Source organism: Amblyraja radiata, chromosome 6, assembly GCF_010909765.2.
Source record: "Amblyraja radiata isolate CabotCenter1 chromosome 6, sAmbRad1.1.pri, whole genome shotgun sequence".
Classification (NCBI taxonomy): Eukaryota; Metazoa; Chordata; class Chondrichthyes; order Rajiformes; family Rajidae; genus Amblyraja; species Amblyraja radiata.
This window is the reverse complement of record NC_045961.1, coordinates 39,792,092-39,808,729: the sequence shown is the minus strand read 5'-3', so window position 1 is coordinate 39,808,729 and position 16,638 is coordinate 39,792,092. Positions and strand designations below refer to the sequence as shown.

At 41.9% G+C, this 16,638-nt stretch overlaps 1 protein-coding gene across 9 annotated transcripts in view; it reads right to left on the bottom strand.

The window, feature by feature from the left end:
* The window catches only part of map4k4 (mitogen-activated protein kinase kinase kinase kinase 4), a 298,343-nt gene extending 282,338 nt beyond the window's left edge, over positions 1-16,005 (bottom strand). For all 9 annotated transcript variants that reach the window (XM_033022583.1, XM_033022586.1, XM_033022589.1 and 6 more), the window contains exons 1-2: positions 15,992-16,005; positions 13,737-13,739 (exon numbers count right to left, since the gene is read on the bottom strand). The gene's annotated coding sequence lies outside the window, so the exon portion shown is untranslated. The remainder of the gene's footprint in view (positions 1-13,736; positions 13,740-15,991) is intronic.
* Positions 16,006-16,638: the final 633 nt, after the last annotated feature.

The window sequence follows — 16,638 nt, the reverse complement described above, 5'->3', positions numbered from 1 at the left end:
CAATCTTCCCTTAGTGCTTCTGTTGAGGGTGATTCTCTATATAATATATTATTATAAAAGTATGATATTAATTTTTGTGAATCAGCCTTAATATTCATTGCTTCTTCTAAAGGGTCTAAAAATATAGTTTGAAATCTATGTATATATTTCTTCATAAAGTCACATACCTGTATATATTTAAAATATTGATTATCCTTCAATTTAAATTTTAATTTTAATTGTTGAAATGATAACAGTTTGCCCAATTCATACATATCCCCTACTTTCCTAATCCCCAGTCTATCCCATTGTTGATATGTGTTATCGATGAGAGAAGGTTTGAATGCGGGGTTGTTCAATAGTGGGGTTAGTACTGATAAATTATTTAATTTCAAGGATACTTTTATTTGTTTCCAAATTCTTATTATATTGTGAATAATTGGGTTCTTCTTATATATTATACTATTCAATTTTATCGGTGAGAGCAGGATCGTTCCTATATCGTGCGGATAGCACTCATCTTTCTCCATTCTTATCCACTCCAACTGCTGAGTGGAACTATCCAGCCAGTACATTATGTTCTTAATATGCACTGCCCAGTAGTAATACATAAAGTTAGGTAATGATAAACCCCCAACTTCTTTAGATTTGCACAAATGCTTTCGTTGAATTCTATGTGTTCTGTAATCCCATATAAAATTAGTGATAGTGGAATCTAGTTTTTTGAAAAAATATTTTGGAATATATATTGGGATCGCTTGAAACAAATATATTAATTGTGATAAGAAAGTCATTTTTATAGCGTTAATTCTACCTATCAATGAGAGCGGAAGCGTTTTCCAAAATTTAATCATATCATTCAATTTATTTAATAGTGGTATAAAATTGGCACTAAATAATGATTTGTGTCTTCTCGTAATTTGAATACCCAGATACTTGAATTTTTCTGTTGCAATTTTGAAGGGGAATTTTAGTAAGTGTCTTGAATCCTGTGGTTTTAAAGACATAATTTCGCTTTTATTCCAATTTATTCTATATCCTGAAAAAGAGCCGAATTCCTCAATTAGTGTTAATAAGGTGGGTATACTCGTTTGTGTATTAGTAATATATAAAAGGATATCATCAGCATATAGTGAGATTTTATTCTTTGAGTCCTTAGTGTTATATCCGTGAATATTCGGGTGATTTCTAATCCTTTCGGCCAACGGTTCTATCATAAGGGCAAATAGCAATGGTGATAAGGCACACCCTTGCCTATTACCCCTTGATAAGTAAAATTTTGGGAGATAGCGTATTGTTAGTTAGTATTCTTGCCGTAGGTCTATCGTAAAGTAGTTTAACCCATCTAATAAAATTCTCTCCCATATTAAATTTTTGGAGTACCTTTTATAAATACTGCCATTCCACTTGATCAAATGCCTTCTCTGCATCCAGCGTGACAACTGAAATATCTTCATTGTCCTCATTATGAGAGTGCATTATATTGAAAAGCCTTCTCAAATTATTAAATGATTGTCTTTTGGGTATAAATCCCGTTTGATCCGTATTTATTAAATTGTTAATATAATTATTTAGCCTTCTAGCTGGAATCTTTGCTAAAATGTTCTGATCCGTATTTAGTAGTGAAATAGCTCTATAAGAACCCGGTTCATCTAAATCTTTATCTTTTTTTGGTATAAGTGTTATTGTTGCTTCTGCTAGGGTTTCTGGTAGTTTATTTTCAGTATAAGCCTGCGTGTATAAATTGAATAATCTTGGTACAATTGACTCCTGAAATCTTTTATAAAATTCATTACTAAAACCGTCTGGTCCTGGGGTCTTCCCATTTTTCAGTGAGTTTATTATTTGTTTTATTTCTTCATTAGTAATCCGTGCTCCTAATTGCTCTTGTTCTAAACTATCCAATTTTGGGAGCTTGCAGTTATCTAAAAAATTTGTAATTTTACTTACATCTGTATTTATTTTAGATGTATATAAATTGTGATAAAATTGGGCAAACCTCTTATTAATATCCTTAGGCAGTGTTAAAAACTCATCCTTATCCGATTTAATTTTAGTAATAGTTTTTTCCTTTTCTCGTTGCTTCAGTTGCCTCGCAAGTAGTTTATGTGGCTTATCCCCAAATTCGAAGTGTGCTTGTTTTGTAATTTGGAATGATCTTATTTCGTTGTCTCTAATGCATTTCGTTGTCTCTGTACTGTACACTGACAATGACAATTAAAATTGAATCTGAATCTGAATCTGAATCTTATTACTCTAGCCGAAAGTATTCTATTGACTTTATATTTCAATAAAGTTATCTTATTATGTTTATTTATGGTTGGGTCAGTTGCATTGTCCAGTTCTAGTAGTTTTATTTTCTGTTCTATCCGCTGAAGTTCTCTTTTATTTTCCTTATTTTGAAAACTTTGGTAAGAAATTATGACACTGCGATTATATGCCTTGAAGGTTTCCCATAATAGCGGTGCAGAAATACCCGGCGTGTCATTTATTTCGAAAAAAAGTTTTATTTGTTCTTTTATATACTCATAACCCTGCGGGTTATTTAATATATGTACATTGAATCTCCAAAAAGGTTTTATACTCGGCATTCCCTCAATTTTAAGTATAAAAGTCAATGGTGAATGATCAGAAATAATACTATTATGATATGATGGTTTATTCGTATACGGGATTAATTTTGTGTCCAATAAAAAATAGTCAATTCGCGAATAAGTTTTGTGAACTGATGAATAAAATGAGTATTCCCTACCACATGGATTTGCTATTCTCCAAATATCAGCTATGTTATTATTTTTTATATAAGTATTTAAAAATTCACAGGTCTTAGTTTTAACAAGACGCTTCCCTAGCTTTATTGATTTATCTAACAGGTATAGGCTACGTTTCAGGTCGGGAACCCTGTTCGTTCCAGCTATACTCTCTGGAGGATGAAGAAATCCCTCCATCTCACTCACTCTCTTATGCCATATCCTACATTTATGTCCCCTCATTTCATTTACTTCTGATGTTGGGAAAGGTTTCCTGAAGTCTGCCCTCAAAAGCTTGTACAACTCAGTCAATGTTGTATCCCTCTTAACCAGGTATGCTGTAGGGAGAACAGAGCAAGATTCTCCAGTCTTCTCTGCTCCATCCCAGGCAGCATCCTGTTGAAATTCCTTTGCATCCTCTTATGCACTTTCACACCCTTGGGTCACTTCCAACAAAGCATTCTCAGGTAAAGCTCAGGATAGGTACCATGTGGAAAGCAAACCGAGATGTATTTCCTGCGATATTTGAAATAAGAATGATAATTCTTTGGAATTAAATGGCACAACGTGTTCATCTTATAAATTTTCCAATTGAAAGAAAATCATCTATACCTGTACAATACCATCACCCAAACTGTCATTTAATTCCCCACCTAGAAAGGAACCTTTTATTAAAACAAAGATATTGCCATATTAAAGTGAGATTGACAATTCATTTGAAATTTGTTTTCATTTTGGGAAAAGATGGTTCTAGGTTCATATTAATTGTGAATTGGATTGAACTACCCAAATTAATTTCATTGTATATCCTAATTGCCCTTGGGACATTAGTCTCACAGGCTGAAATAGTCGTTATTCGTACCTAGTTCAGCATCAAATGGGAATTGAAGCTGGCATTTATGATCTGTATGATTTCCATGCAAAGGTAGCTACCAACAGATCAACGTTTACAAAAGTCCAGTAGCTTCCCGATTGCCATTATTGATGCTAACCTTTTGTTCCAAATTTACTTAATTACTTGAATTTAGATTTCCCAGCCACATTGAGAATTGAAATTAATCTCCTGATTTAAAGCCCAGGCCTTCGGATAAACAACGACACAATAACCATATTTAAGTATAGGAAGGAATGGATGATGTTTCGGGTCGAGACCTTTCTTCAGACTAGGAATCAGAGGAGAGAGAGACACAAGTGTTGTACTTCCGGTGGCGCTGGTGCCAGCAGCCTCCACCTACAGCCCGGTATCTTTTTGTTTTTTTGTTTATTTAGTTATGTAAAAGTGTGTTTTTTTGTGTTTTTTTTGTGTTTTGATGTGGGGGAAGAGGGCATGGTGCGGGGGATACCGTCCTTCAGCCGCTTCCTGGTGAAGACGCGACTATTATTCGAGTCGCGTCCTCGCCCCCCCCCCCCCCCCCCCCCCCAGCGGCCTACTGGATTGGCGTGGACTTTCCTGCCAGGATCGACCAGAGCTCCAGCAGCGGCGGGACAGCGCTGATACATCGCGGGGCTGGCGATGCCTTACCGGGGGTCGCCGTCTGGAGCCCGGAGTGCTGGACCTGTGGCACCGACATCATGGAGCTGCGGTTTGCGGAGCTCCCAACGCGGGCGGCGCTGATAGACAACGCGGGGTCCTGCGACTCTGCCTGCGGACTCGGGAGCTGCGGACTCCGGCTGCGGGAGACGGCTGATCAGGAGGTCCGGGCCGCTGAGGAGGAGGATGTTCACCGTCGGGGTTCGGCGTCGGCGTTCCACCAGCCCGGCGTGAGGGCCTGAACATCGGGCCACCCGGGGCGGCGACTGCGGGTGCTAGGAAGGCCTCGACCACGAGTGAACATCTGGGAAGAACGGAGGGGATGCTGGCTGGACTATGGTGCCTTCCTCACCTTGGTGCCACTGTGTTATGTTGTGTCGTGGACTTTCAGTGTTTGTGCTTTTTTTTAAATTCTATTTTATTTTTAATATGTTTTATTATTTATTATTATTTATTTATTTTTTATTTTTATTTTTATGATACTGCCTGTAAGGGAAATTCATTTCGTTGTCTCTAACTGAGACAATGACAATAAATTTGAATACAATACAATACAATACAATACAACACAGAGATAAAGAAGTGTAGGGTGTGAAAACGAGATATCATTGTTAGCTAGGAGAAGGTGACAACGAAGCATACAAAGATACAATTTAGTCAGGGTGGTTGGAGAACTAGGAAGGGGAAGGGTGGAGAGAGAAGGAAAGCAAGGGTTACTTGAAGTTGGAGAAGTCTATAAACTGCTGGGGTGTAAACTGCTCAAGCAAAATATGAGGTGCTGTTGGGGGAATATGAGGAACAGCACCATAAAATTTGCTTGGGCAGCTTACACCCCAGAGTAACCTTAATTCTCTGTATATTATTGTTTTAGGCAGTAGTTGTAGTTGCATTTGCCACCGGTCACTTTGGGACTTGCTTTCTAGCTAATGAAACTGAAGAGTAAACTAGATGCTGGAAATTTAAAGCAAAGTGGAAATGCTGTAATCACTCAACAGGGCAGATAGATTCTGTGGAAATTGAGAAAGAGTTAACATTTCTGGTTGAAGATCCTCCATCCTCTTCCAATTGGGAAAGGGAAGAAGCAAGTGAGGTTTAAGTTGTCTGAGCGATAGGGAAGGGTTGGACCGGGCAAAGAGAATGTCTCCCATTGAATTGGACAGGTTTGCCATGATAATAAATTATGATGAAGCCATCTGACTGATAGACTGATGAAGATAGAGAGGTAAAAAGAACAAAGAGTCTTATCAACGTTTTAGGAAGGTAATTAGGCAGTGCTGGTGCAGGGAGAAGAACAATTGGCAACTCTTTCCATGATCCTTGTAATCGGAATGAACATCATTAGACAATGCACTCTGTTTGAAAATGACCTATGCTTGTGACATCTTCACCCTTGCACACATAGCTTACAAATGAATCCTTGATTAATCTCTTTCGGAAAGATATGTAGATTAATTTAGGGTGCAAGCTTATAAGGTTTCACTTCATATATGGGACAGATTAAAATAACCTTCCCATTTTCCTATTTGTTGTATGTGACGGCTAGTGGGGTGAAAGGTGAGGACTAGGGGGACTCTGCCCCTGTTACGAGTGGGCGGATGGGGAGAGAGAGCAGTGTTACGGGGTATGGAAGAGACCCAGGTGAGAGCCTCATCTATATTAGGGGAGGGGAACCCCCGTTCCCTGAAGAATTAGGACATTTCCGATGCTGTCCTCTTTATTGCCTGTGTCATCCCCCCCCCCTCCACCCCCACCCCATTCCACCAGTTCCACCTTTGTTCTCGGCGGCCCCTCCAGTACTTGGTCTCCCTTTGTTCTCGCAACACCCCCCACGCTGGGTCCCCCATTGTTCTCGGTGATCCGCCGCCGGGTCTCCCCATTGCTCTCGCTGGTCCGCCTCACAATCAGTCCCTCCTTGCTCTTGGTGGCGTCGACACCAGTGACTCGGGGCCAATTCAGAGTTCACGGTGGGCAAGCCGGGCATACCAAGAGGGTCCTCCGTCATCCACTGCGGGCATTCCTCATTCCTCTGACCGCGATGGACAACTCCTCCGGCGTTGGCCCACGGTGGACGCGTAGTAATTACTTGATGTTCTTATTCACAGAAATAATAAGAAGCAAGTGCAGGGTGCCTGTGGGAGAAATGCAAAGATATATTCAATCACATGGATCCATACAGCACGGAAGCAGACCCTTTGGCCCAATACGTCCATACCATTCAAGGTGTTCTATCTGAACAACATTTTGAGGAGCCTGTTCCTATATTGAATATCTTATCTTAATGATCATTATCCCTCTGTGAAACTGATGTTAGAAACATAGAAAATAGTTTGCAGGGGTAAGCCATTCGGCCCTTCGAGCAAACACCGCCATTCAATATGATCATGCCTGATCATCAAAATCAGTATCCCGTTCCTGCTTTCTCCCCATATCCCCTGATTCCATTAGCCCTAAAAGCCATATCTCTCTCTTGAAAACATCCAGTGAATTGGCCTCCACTGCCTTCTGTGGCAGAGAATTCCACAGATTCACAACTCTCTGGGTGAAAAAAGTTTTTCCTCATCTCAATCCTAAATGACCTACCCCTTATTCTTAAACTGTGACCGCTGGTTCTGAATTACCCTAACATGGGGAACATTTTTCCTGCATCTAGCCTGACCAATCCCCTAATATATATTTTATATGTTTTATATGTTTCTAAATTCCAGTGAATATAAGCCCAGTCGATTCATTATTACAATGGATCTGGTATGGTGTGGCAGGAAACTCCCATGATGTAACCACGTGTAAAATTAAATACTAAATAATATGAATACATTCCTAAAAAGAGATGTTCACATTGGAGTATTCAGCACTAAAACAGGGTATTTAAGTAAAGTTTTTCTAATTATTTAGGTTGGCTTTAGTCTTGATTTTTTCCTTTGTTTTTCCATTAGATTTACAGAGAAAGTAGGTATATACTAAGTAGCCATGTTTAACTTGTCAACCTAACATAGATTCACCACAACAGAGATACCAAAAGTTGTTGCAATAATGATTTCCAGGTAAGTAAATATATTAATACCTGACTGTTTTACAATTTACAATTTACCATTATACCACAGTGACAACTATATACTCATTGCTAAACCGGTACGTATATGGAATGATACTAATGCTGTCCTTGGCAGAATGTTACTCCAGCTAATGTTTTCTAGGAGCAGACCTGGCTCCATTATAACCCAGACAATAGTCTACTGTTACAGACAGAAAGGACCATGCATTATGTGTTGCCAGGCTGAAAGGATGAAGTACAAATGTGTATACATCAAGATAAGCATTTTGCTTTTCCTCAAGGGGAAATTGGAAAAAATTCCAAATAATGGATACAACATTCAACAGCAATTATTTGCCATTTTCTATACTAAGTTGGAAGCAGATTTTTATGAATGGATGAATGAATACTTTATTGTCACATGCAAAGTATGCAAATAGTCGTCACAAACAAAATTACGAAGGTCCCCCTTTGTTCTTGCCTTCATCCCCTCCCCCTCCATCACAGAGGTCCCCCCACACCAGGTCCTCATTGTTCTTTCTCATGGCTGGGTCCTCCTTTGTTTCTTCCCCCGGCAGCGGCGTGCTCACTCCATGTGGTCCGTCCTTGTCTGTCAGTCGGAGCCCTCATCGACCACCGCTCTGAGCTCTCCAATATTGCCTTCGGGTCCTCTCCGGCTGCTTCCATGGCGCCCACGCAGACCCCAGCCGTGAGCTCCATCAACCCAGGGGCCGGCCGTGGGTTCCAACCTGCAAGGCACCAGCCTCGGCTTCTCCGCAGCCTGATTTAACAGAAAATCTGGGTGGAAGAGGTTTGCAAGTGTTCTTCATCCTGAAGTTTTCTAGTAGTAATTCTGCATTGAATCAGATGTTAGTCAAAGTTTATTTATAGTCATGTGTACCAAGGCATAGTGAAAAGCTTTTGTTGCTTGCTGACCAGAACAAAAATATAAATGACAGCAATAGCAGGATCAAAAATATTAATCCAGGGATTCAAGGCTGGGCTCACAAATAATTTCCTTTATTATCCTCCTTTCATTCATGGCTCTTCTGTACAATGAGGAACAAGTTACATTTCTCTTCTTATTACTACAGTGTATTTGCAGGAATGGAGCATATTATCAATGACAGCTCATTGTCGTTCCCACGTCAAACTATTGCAAAGATTTTAGTTTAGTTTAGTTGGTATGTTGCAAAACATACTTGGCTAATAAAGTACTATTATGATTATGATTATGATTTTAGAGATACAGCGTGGAAACAGCCCCTTCGGCCCACCGAGTGCGCACCGACCTGCGATCCCCGCACATTAACACAATCCTACACGTACTAGGGACAATTTACACATATGGCCAAGCCAATTAACCTCTATACCTGTATATCTTTGGAGTGTGGGAGGAAACCAAAAATCTCAGAGAAAACACACGCGGTCACGGGGAGAACGTACAAACTCCGTACAGACAGCACCCGTAGTCAGGATTGGACCAGGGTCTCCGGCACTGCGGGAGGATCTTATAGAAACTTACTAAATTCTTAAGGGGTTGGACAGGCTAGATGCAGGAAGATTGTTCCCGATGTTGGGGAAGTCCAGAACAAAGGTTCACAGTTTAAGGATAAGGGGGAAATATTTTAGGACCGAGATGAGAAAAACATTTTTCACACAGGTGAATTCTGGAATTCTCTGCCACAGAAGGTAGTTGAGGCCAGATTTAAGAGGGAGTTAGATGTGGCCCTTGTGGCTAAAGGGATCAGGGGGTATGGAGAGAAGGCAGGTACAGGATACTGAGTTGGATGATCAGCCATGATCGTATTGAATGGCGGTGCAGGCTCGAAGGGCCGAATGGCCTACTCCTGCACCTAATTTCTATGTCTATGTTTCTATGCAAGCGCTATAAGGCAGCAACACTACCACTGCACCACCGTACCGCCGTGTTCAGACCACACCAATGTATTACATTTATAATTGATGGGAGAGATCCCCCTCAAATGTTTTGAACACAATTTGGACCCAATTGTGGGAGTGGGATTCACTCTGCAGCCTGTTTTAGATAGAGATTTGCAGGCAGTGGGTCTAAATATGCAAGCTCTACCTCCTAGCCTAGTTTTACTAAAGCCATTTCCTGAGTTTCTTGGAGAAACAAGGAACTGCAGATACTTGAGACGCAAAGTGCTGGAGTAACTCAGCGGGTCAGGCAGCATCTCTGGAGAACATGGATAAATGCTGTTTTTGGTTAGGACCCTCCATAAGACTGACCCGCTGAGTTACTCCAGCACTTTGCATCTTTTTCCTGAGTTTCTCCCTGCTACTGCCACAAAGTGATGCCTCCCTGCACAAGTTTGAGCCTGGCTGCCAAAGTGATCGCCAAGATCGAGGACAGACAGTAGAAGGACAGATTCAGATTCAATCTTTATTGTCATTGTGCAGTATACAAGTACAGAAGGTTGAGTAGTGTAACAGCCGCAGGGAAGAAGCTGTTCCTGAACCTGCTGGTCCGGCAACGGAGAGACCTGTAGCGATGGGAGGAGGGTAAACAGCCTGTGGCTGGGGTGAGAGCAGTCCTTGTATCCACCTATCGCAGACATCGCTTGTTTTGGACAGACTCAATGGAGGGGAGTGAGGAACCGGTGATGCGTTGGACAGTTTTCACCACCCTCTGCAGTGCTTTCCGGTCGGAGGCAGAGCAGTTGCCATACCATACTGTGATACAGTTGGTAAGGATGCTCTCGATGGTGCAGCGGTAGAAGTTCACCAGAATCTGAGGAGACAGATGGACCTTCTTTAGTCTCCTCAGGAGAGGAGAAGGACAGCAGAGAACAAGGAATAAGGACGGGCCCAGGGGCCAATGAGAACAAAAACCCTTTGACAACCGAGAACAAAGACCCAAACTGCCACGTGCGGTGGAAGCTCGGAGCCCTGAAGACCAGAAAGTCGAGCTGCTGACAGCAACGGATGCGAAGCGTGGGCCGTCAGGAAAGCTCTGTATTGCCTACAGAGCTTTCAAGGTAAGCCATAGGTGGCGTCCACCAGGAAACAGAGATGGTCGGCAGAAGAGAGGGATGTTGGATGGGACTTACCTAAACTTACCTGGATTGGGACGCTCCAGGAATTCCGACACGTGGGCTAGACTTTGGACTCTTTGTGTTTTCTCCTTTTTTCTTTTTTTTTTAAACAACGCCAAATTTGTGGTGACACTGCTTTTGTGGTTGTGCAAAAGAATTTCACTGTGCTGTGCATACAGAATGTGACGATAAAGAACCATTGAACCAGAATCCAGACACAAGGAACTGCAGATGCTGGTTTACAAAAAAAAAAATGCAGAACGCTGAAGTAACTGATCGGGTCAGGCAACATCTCTGGAGGACATGTATAGGTAATCTTTCAGGTTGGGACCTGCAGCAGACCATGATCAATTTGATGAGCTAATCATTTTCTCAAACAAATCCAGGCTTGGATTCAGGTTTACATTTTGTTGCATGTATACAGAGAGGGGTCCTTGGGTTACAGAAGATTGACTTGGAGAAATCCAACCACGGAGATTCTCCTAGACTCTACTCTCAAGTATAGTACTCACATTTCTTCACTAGGAACCAATTGAGAGATCACCAGTGCCTTTTCCAAACTCTCCTTCAGCTGAAAATGAATTCTCATGAATGTACATTTTCTTTTATTAAATTGCCAATAGTTTTCTTGCCGATTAGCAGATCAGCTTCCCCTGTCACTCGGTCCAGGCTGCATTCAGACAAACATCTGTCACAGTTCATTTGCTGGTAACAAATCCTACCACCTACTCTGACCTTCCCCAGTCTATTCTTGGCAAATCAATCTCTAACAGCTGTTGAAGCTAAAGATTTTACATTAATACTTTTGGGAAAAGTTATTCATTTTTGACTTCTGGAGAAATTCAGTTTGCAGACAGTTCTCATGAACAGAACCCTTATAGAACACATGGATCTGTCAAAGTGGCAACATGTCCCTACAAATCCCTCACCTGTATCCACCTATCACTTGTCAGGCTTTGTTCTGCTCCAACCTGTTTTACAGCTTTACCTCCACCCAACTAAAATTAGTTATGAAGGATCCTGATCCATAAAGTCACCTATCCATGTCTTCCAGAGATGCTGCCTGACCATCTAGGTTCCTCTAGCACTTTGTGGTTTTCGCCTACAAATCCTACCTGCTTTCTTTTGAAAACATAATTGAGTGGCAGCTGTTGTGACATCTGGCATTCACTTTCATAAATGCAACAGAGTTGGGAAAAAAAGTTATATATTTGTCAGTTGAAACATTTTCCTGATTCTAATTAATCTTGAGAGTCTAAGAACCCACTTGACCACTTGACTCGGTGAGTGCTACTTATGGTACAATTAGATTCATGCCACCTTATGAATATAATGAACTCTTTCTGCTTGAGATAAATCTGTTTGTCTTTTGATTCTTATCAGTCTGTGATTCGCTGGACACAGTGAGCTCCATAAATCAGCTTGTCAGAAAGAAGCTGCTACTACAAAAATGTAACATAAGTTATCCTTATCATTTGGTGATATGCAAATATTCTTAGAAGACGCAGTATAGTTTAATGACTACACTACATAGTTTGTGTAAGAAGGAACTGCAGATGCTGGTTTAAACTGAAATAGGCACAAAAAGCTGGAGTAACTCAGCGGGACAGGCCGCACCTCTCGAGAGAATGAAAGGATAACGTTTTGGATCCAGACCTTTCTTCAGACTGGTTAGTGATAAGGGAAATGAGAGATATAGACGGTGATGTGGAGAGATAAAGAACAATGAATGAAAGATATGCAAAAAAGTAACGATGATAAAGCAACGTCATTGTTAGCTGTTTGTAGGGTGAAAATGAGAAGCTAGTGTGACTTGGGTGGGGGAGGGATAGGGAAAGAGAGAGAATGCCAGGGTTACCTGAAGTGAGAGAAATCAATATTCATACCACTGGGCTGCAAGCTGCCCAAGCAAAATATGAGATGCTGTTCCTCTAATTTGCTTTTAGCCTCACTCTGACAATGGAGGAGACCTAGAAAGGTCTATGTGGGAATGGGAAGGAGAATTAGTGTCCAGCAACCGGGAGATCAGGTTGGTTCACGCGGGCTGAGCGAAAGTGTTCCGCAAAACGATAGCCCAGTCTGCATTTGGTCTCGCCGATGTATAAGAGTCCACATCTTGAACAATGGATACAGTAGATGAGATTGGAGGAGGTGCAAGTGAACCTCTGTCTAACCTGATAATGAGTGCATGTGTACCTATGGTCCTTAAAGAATCCAGGGGGTCTGGGCAGTCTTGTTTATAACAAGACTGTCCTTGTTTATAACTAGACTGACCATACCCCCTGGTGTCTTCAAGGACCATAGGTTCCCAAGTTATAAACAAGTTATACCCATTGTTATACACAATGTTGTCTGCCCCTTGAGTCAGTCAGGCCAAGAGTTGGCAGAAAAATGCAATGTCATATTTTCTTGCTTCCCTTGTTCATAATGAATCTGCAATGCATGATTAAAACCTTGCATACCAAGTGAAATGAAACATACCAGAATTATTTTGGGTGGAAATAGGTCTAACTGAAGGACCAAATAACAAAAGCTGCTGCAAAAAACAGAATAGTTTGCTTATGTTGGAGAATCCTGGTTTGAACCCCTTGCAGAGAAGCTGGTGGGTGTCCTGAGTGTTCCGTTTTTTACACCGAGGCTGAACAAGAGTAAGGGTGTGTGCAATTTGGCCTTGGAGAAAGTCAATGTCCCCAAGGCCCTGCCTAATTAATCAAGCTCACATCCATTAAAATATGACAATTTAAAAAATATTTTGATTTTCCATGCAATCCAGATTCATATGGAATTTCCCTCATCGTAACTTCCGGTGGTGTAAGGGATAGCAGTTAGTCATGGAAGAGGACAGTGGTTTGGAATGAAATATTCATCCATTTGCGCGAAGATGCGTCAATGAAAGTGGGGTGTTTGCCACCCTCAACAACGTTGTTAGGTCAGGTGGGTTCAGTGTTGCTCAGAAGACATGTTTGAAGAAGGTAAGCAAACCAAGGATTCCTAGACCCAGCACTTCACCCCTTCGTTCATAAGCTGTATTCTGCATCGACAGTCGCAATCTTCAAAGCATAATACAGTACACAAAATCCTCAATCATAATAAACTTCATCTCAGCTTCAATCAAAGTATAGAACCAATGAGCTGCAGATGCTGGTTTACACAAAAGAACACAATGTGCTGGCGTAACCCAGCAGGTCAATCAGCATGGTACACAAAATTGCTGGGGAAACTCAGCGGGTGCAGCAGCATCTATGGAGCGAAGGAAATAGGCGACGTTTCGGGCCGAAACCAGGTCTCACAACCAGGTCAATCAGCATCTCTGGATTGGTGACATCTGAGAAAGGTTCCCGACCAGAAATGCTATCTATCCATGTTCTCTGGAGATGCTGCTTGACCCGCTGCATTACTCCAGCACTTTGTGTCCTTTTCTGCTTCAATCATACTCTCTCAACATGTGTTTTTCCCTCCAAACAACATTTGTTGGAAATTATGATCACAATGTTAAGTGTTTTGTCAATCTGCATTCTGAGAAACATGTCCAGTTCAGAACACAGAACACAGTGCAAAGGAAATGTGCTACCACTGAAGACACTCCAGAGAAAAATCACAAGGCTACTCCAAAGACTGGAGAAAGATGGATGCGTCACCTCAGATGAGGGTATTTAAGAGGTGGTCTTAAAGAAGGGTTTCGGATAGTTGAGAAAATAGAAAAATAATTCTGGAATATTATTTTGCATGATGGACAAATTTATGACTAATATTAGGAAAGTCTTCACACAAAGAATGATTAATGTTTGAGAAAACTTCCTGATTATCAGTAATAGATGGGAAGAAAATAAAAAGTAGTGCATTGCAATACAATAATATTTCTAGATGGATCAGCTTTAGATTAGTTGAATCGTCTTTCTCATCAATGTATGTCTGATCAATCAAAACCATTGGGCCACGTCACACTTGCTATGTCATAGGAAAGAAACAGGCTCTACTGCCCATGAAGTCCATGTCAGTTCTCAAGCACCCATTTATACTAATATTCCACATTCTCATCACCCTGCATTATGCATCTGCACACTGCAGTTAATTTGCAATGGCTTTGCAACTTACCAACCAATGGTTGGCAGTTCCAACAGGAAACAGTAGGGTTCAGTCATTTAAAATGAAATAAAGTTTTTGACTTGTGCGTGTGTGTGTGGTGAAATGTTGAAGGCCAAGATATATTGAGGGATTGTAAGGGGACATCTGAGAGCTCAGTCTGCCACTGGACTCCCCATGGAAAAAACAAGTGGATCCAACTTTTCAGAGATTCCCCAGCATTAAATCGTTTAGATACAACACTGAATTTGACAAGCAGTGTGAAGGGCCTGTCCCACTAACGTGACTTTTCAGCGACTATCTTCGACCTTCAAGCTCGAGGGCACTCGCCTGAAAAACCTCGAGCTGAATCGACCGTTAGCGATGAAATCGCGAGCCGGATCGACCATCTGCACACACACACACACACACACACACACACACACACACACACACACACACACACAAACACGTCCCAAGGGCGGGGGCCAAGGAAAGCGGGGAAGCGCTGTCTGAAATTCACACCCGCGATGAACAGGAAGGTAAAAGACAGCTGGCACAGTTACGGTAAGTCCTTTAGAGAACGCGGAGAGGGGGGAGCGTGAGAGAGGGGGAGAGAAGGGGAGAGAAGGGGGGAGAAGGAGTGGAGACACTTAACTGTTTTTTCTCAACGAGCTTTACCTTCGACTACCTTCGATGGCCTTTGACCTACCTAATTAATCAAGCTCACATCCATTAAAATATGACAATTTAAAAAAACCTACCTCGACTTAACATACAAGTAAAAAAAAATTTTTTTCCATGGCGACCTTTTTTTACTCGCGGGCATTTATCGGCACGTTGAAAAATACGCCACGACCTAACTGAGGCCTCGAGTACGTGGGGACTACTCTCGAGCATGAAGGAGAGTTACAAGGACCTCCTAGGACCTCGTTTCGGCCATGCTGCGAGTATGAGTCGTGAGCAAACTCTTCTAAACTCTCGAATTAGGCCCCCACAGTGGGACAGGCCCTTTAGTTACTAAATTAGGTCAGGAAGAAGGAAAGTAGCTTTAAAAAAAAAAAAAAAAAAGTTTTCATTTAATGTTCTCAGTTACTTCCATGTGTAATAATTTGTTTTAAATTGTTTTTATTTAGAGAAAAATACTTTTACTTTTGAATTCATTTCTCTATTTCTGCTAGTTCTTAAAACTATGCATTTAAAATTGATGAAATCAATGTATTCTTTATAAATGATAAGATTCTGAAAAGGTGTCGGGGATGTTCCAAGGGAAGGGTCCCTGCACTGCTCTGCAATGCAGTATTCTACACTGCATTACTGCCCATCGCTATATGGACCACATTGCTGTGTTCCATGGCGTAGAGGGCCAGAGAGAGGTATTGCACCCAGAAGAATAGGTATGGTGTTTCTTTATGGAAGGACTGGGTCAGAGCCAACGCCTGTGCCTGGTCAGTTCCAGGTGTGACAGAGGTTCACCTGCATCTCCTCCAACCTCATCTATTGCATCCGCTGCTCTAGATGTCAGATGATCTACATTGGTGAGACCAAGCGGAGGTTGGGCGATCGTTTCGCCGAACACCTCCGCTCGGTCTGCAATAACCAACCTGACCTCCCGGTGGCTCAGTACTTCAACTCCCCCTCCCATTCCCCATCCGACCTCTCTGTCCTGGGTCTCCTCCATGGCCAGAGCGAGCAACACCGGAAATTGGAGGAACAGCACCTCATATTCCATCTTGGGGAGTCTGCATCCTGCGGGCATGAACATTGAATTCTCCCAATTTTGTTAGCCCTTGCTGTCTCCTCCCCTTCCTCAGCCCTTGGGCTGTCTCCTCCCATCCCTCAGCCCTCGGGCTCCTCCTCCTCCTTTTTCCTTTCTTCTCCCCGCCACCCCCCATCAGGTTTGTCTTCGACCGCAGGTTTGAATACATTGTCGCAATGTCCGCTTCGTTCGTCGTATAAATTGTATCTAAAGCAAATCTTGTACACCTCAGTCAATGTTGTATCCCTCTTAAAGTAGCTTGTATCGCCGATAAAACGAACATTTTCGGCAGGAATACAACTGATAAAAAGCCTTTGCATACTCCGGGGAAATTAATCAAAAAGTAGTATGAAGCAATTCGTTCCTATATTATGATCAAATGTTGGTAAACAAACTTCTTGTTGACGCCGGTACACAAAAAAGCTGGAGAAACTCAGCGGGTGCAGCAGCATCTATGGAGCGAAGGA